The sequence below is a fragment of the Vidua chalybeata genome, chromosome 6, assembly GCF_026979565.1.
Source record: "Vidua chalybeata isolate OUT-0048 chromosome 6, bVidCha1 merged haplotype, whole genome shotgun sequence".
Lineage (NCBI taxonomy): Eukaryota > Metazoa > Chordata > Aves > Passeriformes > Viduidae > Vidua > Vidua chalybeata.
Window position 1 is genome coordinate 34097001 of NC_071535.1, and position 19509 is coordinate 34116509.

At 42.4% G+C, this 19509-nt stretch overlaps 1 protein-coding gene across 6 annotated transcripts in view; it reads left to right on the forward strand.

Moving 5' to 3' along the window:
- SUSD6 (sushi domain containing 6) overlaps nt 1-19509 on the forward strand; it is a 78539-nt gene that overhangs the window by 46496 nt on the left and 12534 nt on the right. The gene's annotated exons all lie outside the window — the stretch shown is intronic.

Consider the following 19509-nt stretch of genomic DNA (forward strand, 5'->3'; position numbering starts at 1 on the left):
CCATTACAACTGAGTAACATGAGATTACTCTAACAGAGCAACTAAGTAACATTTGGAAATCCATGAACAGACACTGAACCTGGCTTTCTCCAAAGGTTGCTTGACCATAAGCAGACTGAGGAAGCATCTGAAAGAAGGCTTAAATCCATCTCCTTAAACAATTTGCAGCGATGGCAGTCTGTTTTGAGTTGTTTCAGGAAGGCAGTGTAGTACTGTATGCCTTTTCCTCTTGGTGTCTATGTATCCCCAGACAATACCATCTGCACCTATTGCAAAACCGTCCTTGTTGTTCCTCTCAGCCACTGCAGCCCTGGAGATCTCCTTTACTGCAGTATGGCCCTGCCTGTGCAGGCATTTTGCACCTCTAGGCAGAAACTCGCTATGGTCTTGTTGCTCAAGAGGCTTGTCATGTTATGTTCCCATTGCCATGAACCTTGCTTTTGACCACTTTTACTGAGGAGAGCAAGTCACTTGTTATGTCCAAATTTTCTATCTGCAGCTACATAACCTCCTGTCAGAATGGACTGTTATGGAAAAAACTACTTTTCTGGGAGCTTTTTCTGGAGTCTAGACTGGAAATCTGTTGCCAGTACATGTGCTAGACTGGGATTAGAAGTTTCCAAGCAGTGGTCTTTGGAACACATAACATTAGCCCATGTAGTTTTGCCTGCTGCATGATGACAGCTTCTTACTTTTCAAGCTGCTCTAATTGTGTTAAAATAAAGCCTTGAATGTTACTTTGCTTTTCAGTGCAAGCAATTTCTGTACTTGGCAGAGGTATGTGCCCTTGAATAAGAAAGTATGTGGTCACAAACTGCCTCTGGAACAGAGAAATGCTCTTGTTGGAGTGTGTTCTACACACTACTGCAGTAACTTTCATTGTGATGAGGAGTTTTAAAAGACCAGTAAGAGATAACTTCAGAAAGCACAGCTATTAAGAGGAAAACACAGGTGCAGTTGGAGTCTAGGCCTGGTAGGGTAGTTGTCCCAGGGTAGTGTGGGATCAATGCCTTACCAGAGCAGCAGAAGAGATACTGTGATTTGGTTTCTGTTTACGCTGTGAGCTAAAGAGTGAATGTCAGCTGTCTGGTTGTGTCTTCTCCCCTGAGAATGAGTGACGGTGACAGCTTTGATGTGCAATAACTAGGTTGCTGTGATTTGTGTTTACGGTTTTAAGTTTGGGTGCTTGTGGGGGCAGGGCTATGAAAGTAGAACATGGCATTTGATATAAGCAGACACCTCTACCCTACTTTCTGATAAAGCCATATAGACTGGGAGGAAAAATGGGGGAGAAAAAGGTCCAGTGTCATAATCCAGGACTTCTCCCAGTGCTTGGGAGACTTCTGCTTTCTTTGTCTTCAGACAAGATACCAAAAAAAAGCATTGAAAAGAGAAGTCAGTCTATATTTTGAGGAACATACTAGTTTTCTAGACATTAAATACTCTTTCTATTTTTTGGGAAATCATTTTGACTTCTGGTGGGAGTTCACACAGTAAAATAGTGTTTAGCCACAAAATAGCCTTTGCACAATTGCAGCATTATGTTAAGAACTGAGACTCTGTTCTGAGGTTTGTTGCTGGGTGACTATGAGAGACTGAAAATATATATCTTGCCAGTGCTAATTCTTGAACATGTATTTTAGAAATAGTGATTTGGAAATGCCTGGATCCTAGGTAAAAAGATCTACGTAATCCAGAGGTTTTGGAAAATGCTTTTCCTACATTGGTACTAATATATCCCTTGTGAGATTTTAGAAGGCTCTTGTGTGCATGCAAGTGGTATTAGGTGGAGGATGTGTTGTCAGACTCCAGTTGAGTGCTCCAATCAGTAAGCAGTGATTTGGGAGGACACAAGTATTCTTAAGATTAGATGGGACTATTAAGTATTTCATTAACACCCTCATGAATGAAAGATACAGATGATTTATAAGGAAGTCCATTTGGGAAGTAGGTACTTTTAACACTTCTCCCTTCTTTCCCAAACTTGAACTATGTTCAACAGATGCTAAGGCATCTCTTAGGAACATTGTCATCTGCTTTCCATGTCAGCTGCCAGAATGTAGCTGTTTTTGTGAGTAGCACCCTCAATACTAAGTGTGGCTAAAGTAGCCTTTTCTAAGAAGTTAACAGAAAAGGCAGGGGTGGACAAGGGGCAGAATAAAGGATGGTGCTGCAGACTGTCTAACACGATATGAGCGCTGTGAAATTGAGCACAACAGTCTTTGGACAGTCTTTGACTATAATTGGCAAGAGGAAGAAGGTTCTGACAGTGTCTGTGGGATCTGTCTTGTAAGAAAGAGTAATTCCTGTGTGCTGAGCAAATTTTATGGAGGTGGAGGAGGTTGGAAGAATAGAAAATTACCAGAAGTTTGAAAGAAGTGGCTGTGGCATCTTTGTATTGCCTTTTGTCCTGGTAGCTCCCTGCTGCCTGCTGAACATGGTTCTCCAATGCCTGTTACCTTACTACTGAACCAGTGGGTTTTGTCTTGTTTCCTTCCCCTAATAATTTCAAATATCATTTTCCCCAATCATATGGAGGAGATGAGGAAACAAATGAACAAACCCAGGAAAGGTCTGGGTAAAGGAGTTCTGTCTTTAGTATCAGAATGACCTTGTAATACCTGCTGCTGGTGTGTTAGGTTTCCTACATGGTATGTGTTCAAGACCCCATGTGTTCAGTAAACTTAGCCCAAGTGCTCAGGTTTGGGTTTGGAGCTCTCAGATTGCTCTATACATTGTTTCCCTGTAATACTTATTCTTCCTGATTAAATGCATGTGCTGTTCTGTGAAATTTTCTATATTGGTATGAAAAAGAAATCAGTTACAGAACAGTAACTGATTTAGAAAACGGACTCCTGTTTTTTCTCTGCAACTGTATTTTACACTCTGGATGTTCATTTATCAGCTTCAAATAACTTCCCTCCATGCTGTTTTTCCCACTAGTTCCCAGGCATGTTATTTAAGCATTCTCAAGGAGTGTGTATACACAGCCAGGAGAGTTCCCAAGTCTGTCTCTCTCTGGGGGGCAGCAGTTTTGCTATTATTAGCACAATTTCTTCAAATCTTCCATTTCCTTTGTGTGAGAAACTTTTACTAATTGTAAAGAGGTTGAACCGTATAGTAAATGGATCTCAAATTTGCATGGGAATCTTCCACTTCATTACCAAGAAACCTGTCAGCATTGTCTGGGCATTTTTGCCAAACCCTGTGCAAGACTGAGCTACTCCGAGCAGCTGCAGGGACATTAGAGTGTAGCCTGACACAGGCGTTCTACAGCTCAGAAAGAGTTGTTGTAGGGACACTACCTGTGCACTCTTTATTTTCACTGTGTCTGGGGTCTTCATTTTTGTCTGCTGGTGAACTTCACCTGGCCATAACTCTTGGTGGTTTATTGCCTCTCTACTGAATTACAGTCCAGAAGATGTAATGAGAGAAATTACATCATCTGCTGCAGGGAGAAAGAAAAACTGCGTTAACTAGTGAATATTTAAATGAGGAAGAAAGACTCCTTAGTTCAGGAACTGAATTAACATGGGAACTGTTCAGATATAGACCTAGTGACTGAGAGTGGTCTGAAGTCAGTGGCCTGGCTTAAACCTCAGCTTCCGTTCTGGAAAGGTGCAGGGCTCCTGAAAACCCCGTGCCTTGTCTGCCAGCCTTGTGTGGGTGGCTGGTGCCTCAGAACTAACTGAGCCCCAATTAAGCCCTCTCTTTAGGGAGTCCTGTGTAGGAAGCGCTTTTTTCAGCTCCCTGGAAAAGTGACCTGGGAAAATGCATGAGGATATGGGTTGCCTTATATGTGGAGAGATCTTGTGTTCTTCTTGAAAATGTGAGATGATCTGCTTGTGAGGTGCATCCTCACAGAAGTGGGGCTTGCTGAGTCAGTGCCCAGGGCCTGGATGTGGCTGATGTCAACACTGATTGGCAGAAACCTGGTGAGGACTGGGAAGGTGTAAGGCAGGTTCAGCAACTGGTTCTGTAGAGAGAGCAAGCATAACCTCTGCCCTCCCCTCTTGTGGGTTGGGGATTTTTTTGCTAGGTTCGGGGAGTATTAGATGGGAGCACTGATACTGGGGAAGAGCTGGGATTTGGATACTTGCTTCCTACCATGTATGTTCATGTGATGATGTGGGAGGCAGATCTGGGTCTAGCTGTGTGAGGGTGAGGACTCTCCAGGGTGTTCTCAGCATTCCTTTGAGCTCGGGCCTCAGCTCTGAGGAAGCTGGGAGTGCTCATGAATTTTTCTCTTTTGTGCTCAGCAGAGCACTTCCTGTGGCACTCAGGCATGCTGCAACAGCTTCCTCTACTGCATTCTTCCCTGGAGAGCATCTGAAATACGCTTTTCTTTTCTGTGTAAGAACTTGAAACTGCTTTGTTCTTGCATGATTTGGGAAAGATTATGTTGTTTTTAGCTGACAGGCTATAACTTCTCCCACTGTCTTGGTTGCTCTTGCTTACTGTTTCCCTTCCAAAGCCCGAGTTAGGTGGTGGTTGTGAAAGCTGTCTGCTAGATCAGTGTCTGTACATATATATGCTGTGTTAACCTAGGTAGTGGAACAGATTTTATGCTCTAGGGAATCATGAACCTATAAATAAATAAATCCTTTAAGTAATTATTTTGTGGGGTTTTTTTGAGTAATCTGGCTTTCCCACCTCATCCTCTTTTTCAGAGGATCACAGAACTAAGCTATTATAATGACGTCTTGCAGCGTAAAATCAGCTTTTCATTCTCATAGGTCTCTCTGTGATAAGATGGTTTTGCAGCTCTTGAAATCAAGTTTGAAATGTTGTCCTGTTGGATTTGACAATTTAGACAAAAAGGAACAAGTAGCAATGTAGTGGATACTATTATTATCTATTAACCTTGCAGATGTAATAATAACATTAAACATTGCTGAAACCTGCAAAAACTCTCCTCACAATTAAATGCTTAAAAAAACTCCCAAATCCTACACCCAACCCAAAGAAAAACAAAACACACCTTGCAAACCCCAGCTGACCACACTGTCTCTTTTATGGAGCTAGGTAGTTGAAACAGGAGTTAAAACTATTGTCTGATGTGAGGGAATGCTGAGAGCTGAGCAGGAATTTACTCATGCATGTTTGGTGGAAGATAGCTGTGATGAGGAGCAGTAAGATTTGAGATAGGAGGAGAAAAATCTGTAAGAAGCTCAGGAGGGACTTGAAATATCTCCAACTTGATGCTGTAAATGCTGTGTGGAAGACAACAAACAAAATGGTCCCATGCTGTTTTGGTTTTTGTGGTAGTCAAGGAAACAGGGTTTGGAACAGCATCTGAAAATGAGCTGAATTGTCTGGAAGAAACTGGCCTGCCATAGTCTCTCCTTTTCAACAAGGTACTGTCCTAGACCTCAAGTTCTGGCTGGTAGGAAATTTTAACAGTATCTATCAGACTTGGCCTGTTGAAGTCAAGAATGGTCCAGGTAAAATGCAGTCACAAAGGTGTGATTCTTGGTGCTTTATGGAACCAAAATTAAATTAAGCATTTTCTCGCTGTTGTTATCCTGTTAAATGTACATTGCCCTGGGAAATACTGCTGGTTTAGCAAGAACTGCTCTGACAGGACTAATGATGCTGTATAGATAAGATGTAGCTGAAGGAAGCCACTTGAGAATGCTGTGCAAATAAGTGCCTCAGAACAATAAATGAAACTTAATGAAATGTCACAAATAATATTAAAAAAAAACAGCTGGCATGCAAGAAGCAGAAGAAGAGAGGGTAGCACTGCAAGATCTAGTGGGAAGTGTCCCAGCCCATTGCAGGGGGTTTGGAACTAGGTGATCTTCAGGGTCCCTTTCAACCCAAACCTTCCTATGAAAAGCAACCCCATAATAAAGCATTAGGAGAATCTTTGTTTTGTTTTGTGGCTTTAACTTGGCTTTTTAATTGTTACAGAACAAAGAACCTCTCTAGGTTGCCAGGGAATATAAACAAGAAGCAGAGAATATGTAGTCTTGTATTTCTTACTGCTTAAAAGCAGTGAATTGCAGAGAAACAAAATTGAAGTTTAGTCCTTGAGGAGACCTGATTTATTTCCTAAAGATTTTGTTTTTGAAAATGGTAACACTATAGGGTTTGGGGTTGTATGTTTTATAATTTCTTCTTATGTCAAATGGACAGATGGTATTTCATCTTTTCCTACATTTTTATCAGCCATCAAGGGCTACAAATGAGTTCTATCTTGGCAGTTGCTACTTCTGACCTTTTTTTTTTTATTATTACATGCATTTTCAGCTGGATATTTTGCCATGCCTGTGCTTTGATTCCAGTGGCTATAGTGAAAGTGTCAAAGGACAAGTAATTTCAAAGGGTGAGAACTCCTTTTACACATCATCTCTGAACACTTCTTTTGCCAGCTGTGGAAGGAGCTTGTTTTTTGAACAGTTTCCCAATTCTGGCTTGTTTCAGTTCAGTTGTGTTTATCCTGTGAGTATTTGGGATGAGAAGCTACAAAGAAAGGAAGAATTCACGTTTGCTGCTAGGAATGCTTTTGACAGTTGCTATTTCATATCCATTGATTTGCATAGAGCTGTTGGTAGGGACTGGGAAAATGGACATGAAAAAACAAACACTTTGAAATAAGTACATCTGTATAGCAAGACAGTCTTCTCAAAGAAGGTGGCTGATAATCTGAATTTTCTATACAGTGCATTTGTATGCATAATACCAAGTTACTATTTTCTTTCCATGTACCATTTGATCCCCAGCAGACTCTGAGTTGGTGGAATGTGTGGGACTTTGCCTGTTCTGTCAGAGCTGATCATGTCTTCTGTGACTGTGACAAAGTAGCAGCAGCATCCCACCAGACCTTGATGCCTCTTGCTAGTGATGCTCCAGTCACAAAGTAAGCTTACTGGTAGCTTCAATGGATTTCCTCCCTTCTTGCCAAAAAATACTCTTTAATTATTTGTATTGCCAATAAATAGAGATTACTTACTGAGTGGGTGTTAAATTTCAGTGCAGGTTATACAGGGTCTGACACCACCTTTCCTACCATCATCTCCCTAGCTCTTAAATTGCCGTGACACTGTTCAAGTGTTAGGCAATTTAGAGAGGTGTGTCACAGCTAACTTGTCTCAGTAGAAGAAACTTCTTACTTTTCTTTGAAGATGAGTTCTTCAGCTTCACTCTATCTTATCTTGAATTGTTAGAGTTTGGATTGAGTCTGTATCAGCTGTCCATTCAAGAAAGTGAAGCTCAGACTGACTGAACTTGCATAAGTGGGAGTCTGTAGGACTGGGGTGTCTGGGAAAGGTATGTTTGCCATGTGCAGTACTTCTGTTATTGTGCAGTCTGACTTCGAACAGGATGACTTGAGGAGTGTTCAGGTGGGTCTGGGGTTTTTCTTTTTTCTGTCATGCTGGACTCTGTAGAGAAGTTGTTTGTGATGCTGAGCTTCTCTAAAGCTGCTAGAAAAGATGACTTAATACTCACAGCTAAACTAACCACATCTAGACTGAAAATATGACTGTGCTCAAGAGAGGCTTTCCAGCGAGACAGGGATAATAAGTCTTTGCAGTTCTGCTCAGTCAGTAGTAAATTATGAGTGCTTGTTTTGACAAGTCCCGTGATACAGATGAGTCATTCTTAAAGGATAAACAGATCTGCCCAGATATTGGATTCTGTTATGTTCAGTGGTCCTGAGCAGAGCCAAAAGCCAGAAGAGAAATAGCATGGCAGAATGAAAAAGTACTTTCCTGTGTGTGTTGGTGTATCAGATTGGAATTTCAGGATCACTGTCCTTAACCACCTTTCCCAGCAAATCTGTCAGTAGATGAATTGCATAGAAAAACTTCAGTAACCCAGGGCTCTGAGCTTTCCAGTTTGATTTCCACACAGATGAAGGTGGAACAACATTTAGTGCACAGCGCTCTCCTGTGCACAAGCCATTACTAGATCAGCCTTGGCCAAACTTCCAAATGAGTGCATTTTGGATAGGCTGAGTCAGAGGCAGCTGCTGCTGCTGCTGAAAGGATGAGAAATGAATCAGTTGCAAAAGATTCATTAGTGAATGAAGGAGGCCTACCAGGGCAGAGCTTTAAAGTTGACTTGTCTAGTGTATCTAAACTCAAAAATTATTACTTCAGAGATTCCAATGTCCCCTTGGACTTTAGGACTGCCTCATGAACAGACTTATGACTGTGCATTGATCTTTGTCAACTGTCAGAGTAACCCGTAACAGAACTGGGATTAGGAGGTGGGCATGAACTGGCCTCTAGGGTAAGGGGAAGCCAGTTGTTCTGGTGGCTGATGGTGTCTGCCTGAGTTTCACCTCATGGTGGACAGGGAGCAATGCATTCTTACTGCTGTTGGTGTTACCATGTGTCTTCCTGAGCTGGAATGGCCATGCTAGAGTCTTCAACAGGGACATATTTTGGAAAACTCTCATAGCAAGAACTTCTAAGGCCTTATTGGGAAAAGGAACCTGATTGCTGTACTAGGCTGAAGTTTCAGGAGTGGAAGTTTTGTAGCCATATGGAAATTTATAAGCAAGTTAAGTTTCCTGAAGCACTGCTAAATTGAAGGTCTTATGCCACTTGCTAGTAGAGACAAGTTTTGCTCTGCTGTGTCTTTAGGGTATGTTTCCCTGGTGTGCTCACCTAGTGTCAATAGAGGGACTGTATTCATTTCAGTCAGGTCTTTACAGACCAGTCACCTGCATCCTAGCAAAACCTGGTGTGCTAAATCAGTATGAATATCATGTTATGCTGAAGAGCATACTTCTGTTTTTCCCTATACTGTCTCATTGTTCTTACTGAAGCGTGAGATGTTTTTCATTACACCAGAGCCCCATAGTGTGTGTCAGGCTTTTATCCTAAAAAAAAATCCACCTTAGAGTATTACTATATACAAGCTGAAAACCCACTTAGGAACAGACAAGGAAACAGTGGGGGTATATGTGCAGGTTACCCCTGAACTGAGAGGTTACCCCTGAACCCAAAAGCTACTGGCTTTTGGGTTCAAAAGCAGAATCTGGAACCTTTTGATTATACAAAGTGTTGTTACAGCACTTGCTTAATTTCCTTCTTGGAACATGTGAAATAATTATAGGGTGGTTGTAAGAAGGTACAGGGAGGCTGGCAGCAGCCTTAGAAAACAAAAGCAAATGAAATGTGGCCACTTGGAAAGCTGCACTGTGCCCAAGCACCCATGAACAAGTTTCTGTATTAAATTGGCTTTTTTGCAGCCACTGTACTGCTGACTCCAACTGCAGCCCAGATGCAAATTGTTTATGCTGTCCTGGCAGTATGGGATGTTGTAAAGTACTGGTCAGCTGCTCTTCATCTTTATGGGACATAAGTAAGCTTCATGAGCTTCCACACACATCACCAATAACTTTAATTTATTTTTGTGTGTGTGTGCAGCAGTAAGATTACCGTATCAGAACATCTTAAAAGCACTTCTGCAGTTGTTCCCGGTTTGCTTCCTCCTCCTTTAATGTTTCCGGAATTCATTTATCATCCTGGCTTTGTTTAGAAGCACCAGGTTTTTGTCTTACGATTTGGTGTTATCCTGGTGTCCAGAATGCCTGGCACGGATGAGAGCCCTGCTGCAGCCAGCCCTGTGCAAACATAACACAGAAAAACTGAAAGTTTTTCAGAAAGTCTGAAAAACTTGGCAATGTTAGTCTCGGAGCCTGTCAGGCTGACTCACTCAGGAATGTATCTGAGGGGACCATATTACATATGGGCTTCATACAGGGGAAATAATACAGTTGTCACAGTGAGTAGCACTCTTCTAGGGAGGCAGATGTGCTGCTGGAGTGCAGTTGTATTTGGTTGCTGCTTTCCATCGCAGAAATCTTCCTTTCACAGATGTGGTTTTTATTAGACCTGGAATTTACATCTTGGTTTTCCAACTGCCTAGCATACAGCAAAGTCTGTCCTGTTTTGAAGGGGGAAAGGAACTTGAAAGATACAACATTTAGTTTTCTGCCAAAATATCAGTGACACTGGGAGTTCTTTAACTGAAGCAAGGCTTTCTAAGGGGCAGAGATAAGTATGTTTTATATCCAGACAATTTGTAGCGCTGTAGAAGCACCAGTGGCAGCTTCATATAGCCTAAACATTTTGACTCTTGTAGAACATAAATATAATTTGCATTTTATAGTAAGCTTTGATGCTAATGGTTTTCTTTTTAGGAGATAGATAAACTACTGGGGGTTAAAAAAAAAAAAATCACATTTCTAATAGAAAGACAGACAAGACCCATAATTAATGTTACACTAGCAGGCTTCCTCTGTGGTTGGCTAATCACAGCTGAGTGTTAATAAGCATAGATTTTTTTTAAAATACTGTTGTTACATGTTAATTAAGATAATTCGTCTCCATGTGTCTCTTGAGTTACCAGATGGCGACTGCATTGGTGGAAGGCTGCAATTAGAGTCTTTTCTTTCTTGCTTTTTCTTCCCCTGCCCTAAGGGGGGAAAAATAAAGAAGGAGAAAGAAAAAAAAATGCAGCTTTACTGTGTATGGGATGGCTGTGAGGGGTGCCTGTTACTGTACACATTTTAAGTGCTTGTGTCTAATTATATAGATGCACAGCTATATGATTATATATACAAATCTCTTTGCTTTGGTTCTTCTCATTTACCCTCATTATGACATTAAAAAAAATAAGCCTCCTCTTCAGAGTATGCCCTTTCTGGGGAAACTGTAATTTCCCTGTGAAGACTCCAGTCCTGCTCAGTTTGGTCTTCTGTCTGTGACTTCAGAATAAGCAGCATCTGGAGCCAGTAAAGACAGAGCTTATTTTTCAGTGGACTTTGGCCCCTGCTTAATACACATAACCCAAAAGAGGGTTATGTTTTGCAGTGTGTTTTTAGGAAGGCTTAAAATGTTTTAGGGGCAGGGTCAGTGAGAAGTGTGTGCACTCACAATGGAGGCCTTTTATTGACTTCTGCCTCCTGTAAGTTAAATATAAAGAGGTCCTTTAGCCTCAGCTGTTGTGACTAGGCCTCAGCAGCAGCTGCTGTATCAGGTTTGTCCCTTTGGGAAATGACCCATCTGCTCATGTGCTAGAGAAAGCCAGAGTGTTGAAAAGGAGAACATTCAAAATCTGTTCTCCTGCTTCCAATCCCCATCTCATCCCCAGAAATTACAGACCAATGGAAAACCTGGGCATCTGGCAATCTGTGTTCTACGGAGTGAATCCTGTCTGGCTAGAAACACACCAAGTTGTCAGCTCTTGCCAGCTGGCAGAGGATGGCTTCAGTCTGGGTCCCTTTTCACATGTTCTATCTGCAGCTACTGTGTTTGTATAATTAAAACACACAGGTTAGTACACTGGTGGGCAGTAAACCAAAAAACCCCACTAATACCTCAAGCTGCTTGAAAGGAGAGCAAAGCATGCTTCACCTTCACCAGGAGAGACCGTCTTGTCCTCTAGGGAGAAGGCTTTCTAATGACTGCAGCACACATTTGTGTTGGAATTCCATTGTGTGGGCTAAAAAATGCTCTGAAGATGCTGGAAGAGGATAAAATCTCAAATATTATTCTCAGATGTGGTCATTGTGCTTCTTGGAGCCAGCCTGCCAAGAGAAACCCCAGTGTAAAGTATGTGGCTCTTTGTGTTCAGCACAAACCTGCTGTTACAAGCAGTGACGTTTGTCCCTGAAATACTTGATGAGCAATTTCCTAGCCTAATATTAATCTAGGCTCTCTGCCTGGGAAGGACAATGCAGGAGCAGAGGGTGCATAGCGGGAAGCTGCTGTGCTGAAAGCTTTTGATTGCATCCAGGCAAGCATGGTTAGTTGGAAACCTGAAGGTATTTAGCATTCAGAAATGGAACTGGCACTCTTGTTGGAAAACGTGGGTGGGGGTGACTGCTTTTCTATCTACCACTAAAGCACATCCCCTTGTTATTGCTTTCTCAACAGGAAGGTGTGGGTGGGGAGCGGCAGTGCTGTTGATCAAAGCTTATCAAGGTGCTTTTTCTCTCCAGACCAACTGCCTAGGAAGTGTTTCTTTCTTTGGTAAAAGATGGTGTTCAGTTGACAAAGCTAGTCTAAAAAGAGTATGAAATTGTAACAGACTTGCTTCTTACTAAAACTGAAGAGCTGCTGAGGGAGGGGCTGCCAAAAGTGGCTTCTGCTGGTTATACGCTGGTCTGTGTGTGCAGGGGAGGACAGGAAAAAACAAGGATATTGCCTCTCTGGATTTCACACTGAAAGCAAAGCTGGCTAGTCATCTTCCTCCATCATCTCCCTCTCTGCAGAAGGCTCCTGGAGCCAAACACCAGTCCTGTCTCAGGCAGAAGGAAGTCTTCTGTGACTGAAGGCCCTGGTTTAAGAAGAAAAATTCCTTACTGAAAAGAAGCTTGTGGAATATTTTTGTTCTTCATTCAGCCTGTTTTCCCCTGTTCCCCCAGAGAATGACACAGCAGGGGTTTTGGGTTAGAAGGACATGATAAGTAGCTGTATGTTCTTTGAATAAAATAGGTGTGTGTATATATATATATATATTAATATTTTTTTCTTCTCAAGGCAGGAAACCACCTTTAGCCTAGACTCTGCAGAGCATAGGGGATAAAGAAGCAACTAACTTGGACAGTGAATTTCCTGTCCAATAGTTCCAAAGGGCTTATAAAATAAGTGCTTGTTGTTGAAAATGGCATGTATGCCAGTTGCATGTGTGCCTTTAGTTTTGGTGCTACTTTTCGTGGTTTTTTCTCTCAGTAGGTGCATAGTGGGGTTTGAGTTCATCATAAGCTAGGTAAGCATCTGTCCTACCACAGCAAATGTTGGCAGTGTTTGAGACCATGTGTTCCCTGAGAGGAAAAGTTACACTGAAAAACAAGAAAAACCCCCAGACCCCAACAAACACACCAAAACAAAACGAAAGAAGACCCAAACCAAACAAATTTTAATAAAGTTACTTGCAGTGGTTCTGTTAGGTGTAACCTGAGGCACTGGAGTCTGCAGCACTGTGCGGCTGATGCGATCCTCTGTTGTTGCTCAAGAAGCTGCTAAGTCAGCTCAGTACTGTGGCTGACTATCCTGCTGTGTGGCTAAGCACAGCACTGATGCTATTATCTGGTTGGATCACATTCATGCTTCTCTGAGTACTGGTGACAGAAGTTAGGAGTATATCCAAGAAATGGGCAAAGGGAGGAGTAAATTATTTCCTTATTGGCTTACTAAACAACCAGGAGATTAGCGGAGAGGTCAGGTAGCGCCCTGCTGGCAAGAACTGAAACTCTGCAAGGAGAGAAAGAAGTGTCTCTTCTCTTAGCAAATATGGCCAGAGCTCTTGTTAGGAAGCAACTGAATGCATTTGCTGAGGCTAAACCAATGTTCAGTGTCACCCCTGAGTGGGATCCGTGGGCAGCACGCCGCTAGAATTGCCAGACCCTGTAGAAGCTGAAGTGAGCATTCTTGCTGCTCCCTGGCTTGCACTTCTAGCCTGCTGACTGCATCAGGCTTTCACGTTTTTTTTGTGAAAAAGCATGGTGTAAAAAAAAAAAAAAAAAAAAAAAAAAAGTTGAAGCCCTGTGTATCTGCATGCAAATAGCAATTGATAAAAACCCCAGTATTACTGCAAGCCTGTTCGGGGCACTAACTGGAAAAGAACTGTGAATCTGGCTCAGTTGTTTTCAGCATGGTGTTAAACCTGAACCTCAAGTCTGAGATGCTGAAAATGCACAGCCTCTGCAGAAGGCTTCAGATGGAATTCGTATTTCAGACCAGCCATTTAGCTGTGGCAAGACCCAGATTGAAGGTGGGAGTAGAGAGGGAGGCTTACTCCCTTAGAGTTTGGGGCTGTTTGGAAGGTCCTTGCCAGAAATTAGTAATAGCTTTTGCAGTTCCCTCAGCTATACTGAGGTGATGAACACACAAATTATCCAAGTTGGAAATTGAAGTCTCTGTAGCAGGGACAAGTAAGTGGAAGATGGGGATATCTTGTGTTTATTTTGGGTGCTTTTCTAGATATGCCATTTTTAAGGCTGGTGGCAAGTCTGAAAGAATAAAGGTGACAATGTTTGGGAGAACTGGAGACTTGGACAGAGAAGTTCTCCTGGCTATTGTGGAATGTGCTGAAGCATAACTTGTAAGAGAGTGAACAGGAAATGACTGTGACCAGGAGGAAACGTTCCTATGTGACAGGAGAAACAAGAAGAGACAAAAAAGTGCCAGGCCTTGAGGCAAGACAATGTTTTCTGAGCTATTCCACAGAAATCCTACTGTAGGGCAATCAAAGTAGTACAAGAAAGTTAGCATCAGGCTTCAGGGGAAACAGCATGAAAGAAATAGCATGGCTTCTAGCACTGGGACAATTTAATTGGGTGTTAAATTGTGTTCTGTTTCACAGAGATGTTGGCTCACCAGGTAAGACCTGCTGACATGAGACATCATGACAAGTTTAACCAGACTAGCCAGGGGAATATTTATCTTGATTAGGGGGTGGTTTTTGATTGTAGGATGTTTTTCTTCTGTAAGTCTTGATAGTATCTGTTAAATCGAGTAAATATTGTAGATGAAGAAAGAGAAGTACTGAGCTTAGCATCTTCCATTTCTAGTTTCCACATCACACAAAAATTGTGTGTTAACAGTACCCAAGTAGGGCCCATGCTCAGGGCATCCAGCAGATGTGTGTAAGCACAAATGGCTTCCAAAGTGCTTCAGTGTAGACCTGTAAGGCTCCTCGGCCACTGCTCTGAGGATAGTCAGACCTGCTGGAGTGCTTGTGTAGTCAGTGAGGCATTCACCTGAGGCTGTGTCCAGCTTCCTCTTGAAGTTGCCAGGATTTGGGCCTGAGTCATGTAAAGAGCAGCTTTATTTTGTCAAAACTGTTCCTGTTCTAGTTTTACTGACCTTTGTGCCTTGCTGTGGAGAAGAACAACTATTACTGGATGTTCAGTGTGAAACATCCTATCGTTAAGCAGTGCTATGCACAAATAGATCATGATTAGAAGGGTTTATTTGTTTGCTTGCTTGGTTGGGTTTTTTTTGTTTAGTTGCTTGTTTGGATTTTGGTTTTTTCCTTCTCATAAGAATGCATTTTTTTAAGGAGGATTGGGTTTTCATCTTTGTATAGTCAGGCTGCCCAGTAAAACAGGTTAGTGACTGAAAAAGTTCAAGTGCTTGGTGCAGAAAAGAGGGGTGTAAGACCCCTAGTAGAGTCCATGAATCTTACTGATTGAAAAAAATAAAGAGACAGTGCCAAGGAAATTAGACTGTAGAGAGCTCTTAGACTTCTGTGTGGTGTTGTGCCTGTGCAAAGAAGGCTAATACTGGGGAGCTTATTTAATTCTGTGACAATTACCCAGTCATATTGAAGTATGATTTAATCTTTCTTTGTATGTGTGAGTGAAGTGTATTGTTCTTCGTCCTTGCCACAACAGGCTCATCCTGCTTGAGCTTTGTAAATCTTCTGCTTATCTGTGAATTTCACTCTCAGTGATCAAGGCTTAACTGTGCTTCTGTGGTTTATGTTCTGAGCACTTAAATCCCTCACTTTTGTGTCAGCACACAACAGACCATATGCTTCCATCTGTGGCATTATATATGACCGTGGCTCGGGTTTGTGTCTTTGTTACATTATGCTGGAAATGCTTTTAGTTCTGCATCAGGTTGGCATTCAGGACCACTGCTCAGCTTCAGCTCAGCCAGGACATGAAAGAACCATTTCATTGTTTGATGATTAGATTAATCAATTTGGCCATCTTACTGAGACATCTCTTACTGTCTCTAAAAGAAGCTGGATTCCAGCTCCTCACAGCAGTCTGTGAATCTGGTGGAAGAGGAAGCAAGTGAGGATTGCTACTTGAAGGAGAGCCATGGGAAAGGGAACTGGTGAAGGTACAATGTGATGTTGCTCTTACTGCAACGAAAAAGAGGTTCCTTAGTGTTGTGGTGGTTATTGTCAAGCTGGTAACAGCTATTCAAAGAACATCAGAGCAGCTAACCCTCCTTGAAGGAGGACAGTATTTTTTCATATGACCAAAACAAAAAAATATGGTGCTTATAGGTGATTTGGTGGGACACTGGGTGGAGGTACATACTGACTTAGTATTTTTTTTATTTGCATATTTAAAAATGGTATATTAAATACTTAGTTGTTTGGAATGGCATTTGCAGACGCTCCAGTGCATAACTTAATTTCTGCCTGTCAGTCTGGAAATGACAATTCTTTACCTCTGAACAGAGTTGAATGATATTCTAAGTCTTTGGACTTCTATTTCCTTCCTGTTTTCCAGCAGTGTATGCTGGCAGAGAACTAGTTCTCTCAGGAGATGTCATAAACTTCAGTACCTCCTACAAACTGGGCCTTTGGGAGTATTTGCTCCCTTTGCACAAAGTGGAGAAATTCTTAAAGCCTATTTCTGTGCATCCTGAAAGCTTGATGAATCAAGATCCTGGCAATAGCGTTGCAAGCCTAGAATGTCAGTAACCCCCTAGGAAGTTGGTGACTTCTGTAACTTGGCTCTCTAACTTTTCCCTCCTCTACATGAACATTTGTCTTAAGATATCTCACAAGCCCTGGGATACTTCCAAAAATATGTGTTTCAGGGAGGGAGTTGATGAAATTCCTGCATGTATCTTTCTGTTCCCAGTACTGAAGCATCCCAACAGCCGTGCTCCAGAGCTGTAATAAACAGTTGACACAGGCAGCCCCAGGCGCCTGCACCTCCTGGCCGCTAACCATAGCCAGGAGCGGGCTGCTCTGGGTGCACGTTCTGGCAGCAGTTGGTACCCAGCTTCTTTCACCCCTGAAGTGTCAGTGTTTATTCTGTGGACAGCAGTAAATGGGATGCTCTGTCTCTGTATTGCTGTGAACATACCGGTGCTGCAGTCTTGGGGTATAAGCTTTGTTGCTGGAGACGTAAAGGGTTGTGCAGAATCAAACTTGTACTTTTTCTTCTATTAGCCCCAGTTTACAGTGCACATATGGAGGAAGTTGAAGAAACCTATTACGGAGAGTGTGAAAGGTGAGGGCAGTGAAAGCTTAGGAAACAGATTGCTGCGTTGTCTGTCCCAGGCATTCTGGATGCCTCTGTTATGCTGGACTGGGCCCTGGTTTGCAGAGGTGTATTCTGTCAGAGATGCCAGGGGGAGAGAGAGCTAGTCCAGTAGGGAGCAGAGGTATTTGACTTTCTCAGTTTTTCAGGTACCACCATTTCATCCTCTTACCCACCCAAGCCTTGCCTTCAGCAATTTTCAGTGCCATCAACACTGTCTAGTAGACCTCCCCAAAGCTGCAGGTTCAGAAAAGCTTTGTCCCCCTGAGGCTGCCTTGCAAAGGACAGTCCAGGATCAGCAGCTCAATCATGTTGAGGGTGGAAGGTGTTGATGTTCTGGCTGCCTAACCCAGACCTTTTTTATCTATTTTCCAGCACACAGGCAGTGTTCTTCCATCACAGTTAAGGTGACATTTTAAAATACTTGTGCACTCCTGGATACTGTGATGACAAATGAAGGTTGGGGGTAGAGGGGAGGTGGCTAATTCTGCAATCCCTTCCCTGTGAATAGGACAAGTCAGGCATAACTGCCTGAACACACCTAGCAGCTGCTTCTCTTCTTTCCTGTCCAAGTGGTCTGTGGAGGTGAAGGGGAATCCAGTTTGCAGTTGAATAGCTGTGCATTTCCTGAAGACCTTACCTGAGAAGAACAAATGAGGACTCTGCAGTTGCCTGATGGTGGTGGTGCTTCCAAGCCTTTGAGAGTTCTATTGCAATGTAAATGAGTGCCTGTTTCTTGTTGGCTGGCTGATTTTTGTACATAACTGAGAAATCTCATCAGTGTAGGTGGCACTTTATTATAGAAGGGGAACCAACAGTGAGCTGCTTCTGTGTGCAAAAGGGCTCCTAGTGCAGTGGGCAGGCTTACACATGGCACAGCTCAGGAGAAAAGGGAACCACGGGACTGAGCTCTTTGCTGCAGTCAGTGGAAAGATGCTGTGCATGACTCCCAAGCAATTCCAGGTACCTGCTGTGGTATAAAAATGTGTAGGAAAGTTGTCCTGTCTGCTCTTGAGTTTTGGCAGCTGCTGTGGTGACACTGGCTTTTACCCACAGCTCTTCACCAGTGCCAGGAGAGACACCTGTTAAACTGCTAAAAATATCTCTGGTGTTCAAATGATTTTGCAATGTAGTAAAAAAAAAAAAAAAACCTCTCCTGGGCTGCAGATGAACCAGGGCATTTGTCTAGGTGCTTGAATATGAAATGTGCCACTAATCTGTTGCTTTGGCTGATACCAATTGCCCTGAGATGTTTTACAGGCTCCCAGTGAAAGGAAGTTTAGCCTCAGAAGGTTCAGGATTAAAACATTGGTTAGAAAATTATTGCAGAAAGAAAAGTTGAAAAGCACAGAAGAGGTAACAGTTAAAACTCATGAGGCACAGGACAGTGGCTTCTCTGAAGCTTATTTAAGAATAAATCCTCAAGAACAAAGTCCTCTTGAAAAGCTGCTGCTTAGACCCCTGTTAACCTTTTCTGAAGAAGTAAATTGAATTGCAGTTATAAAGCTGGCAGAACTCATAGCAGAGCATTTTTGGCTTCAGTCAGCACTTCATCTCAGGGTTTATTGGCATTTACAAGCACTACCTGTGCTGCATTCTCACACGTGTTTAGGTTCAAGAGTCATTTGCACTAGACAATGTGGCAAATTTTTCCACAGTGAATGAATCTCAAGTTTTCTTTTCCTTCTTAAATCTTACTCAAAATCCAATTACTTGAACTTTGCCCAGCTGTTTGTTGCTGTTTGTCTCACAGTAAGTGGGTCACTTAAAGGTAGAGCATGAGAGAATGTGCACTCTGGGGTTTAAGGACAGGCCTGGGTCACCATGCTCTGATTGAGCACTCTGGATGGGTTGACTGATTTTTCTATGCCCCAAAATGTCTCAAGAGGAATCTATGATGTATTTCTTTTATGAAGTCTGGGAGGCTGATGTGAATTTTAAGGGAAAAATATGGATTTCTCCATCTTTCAACCAGGCAGATAGGTGTTGTCAGGGGAAGTTATTGGGCTGTTCTGAAGGGTCATTGTGACCTGTCAGAAGAGAGGAAGTTCTGATCAAGACAAATATCCTGTTTTCAGTGCAGTTTCCTCAATTTCGGTTTGTTGTTTTTATTTGAATGCTATTGAAAATTCTGCAAGAAAAGTTCTGTTATGTGCCAGATACCATATGTGCCTATACCCACTAGTCAGGATAATGAAGGTGCAAGAAGGAATGTGAAGCACTTTTAACACCCTAGAGTTCATACAGGTAAACAGAGAGGTTTTTTAATAAATGTTTTCATAATACACTGAATTCCTTTTTAAAAGTAGACTAGAACATTTGGTCCTAGAAGTTCTCTTGAAATGATCAAGTCCAACCTTTGATGGAACAGCACCATGTAACTAAACCATAGCACTAAGTGCCATGTCCAGTTGTTTCTTGAACTCTTCCACGGATGGTGACTTCACCATCCCGTGTGCAGCCTTTTTCAACTCCTGACCACCCTTTCAGTGAAGAAGTTCGTCTTACTGCAACAAAGCTCTGTTGCC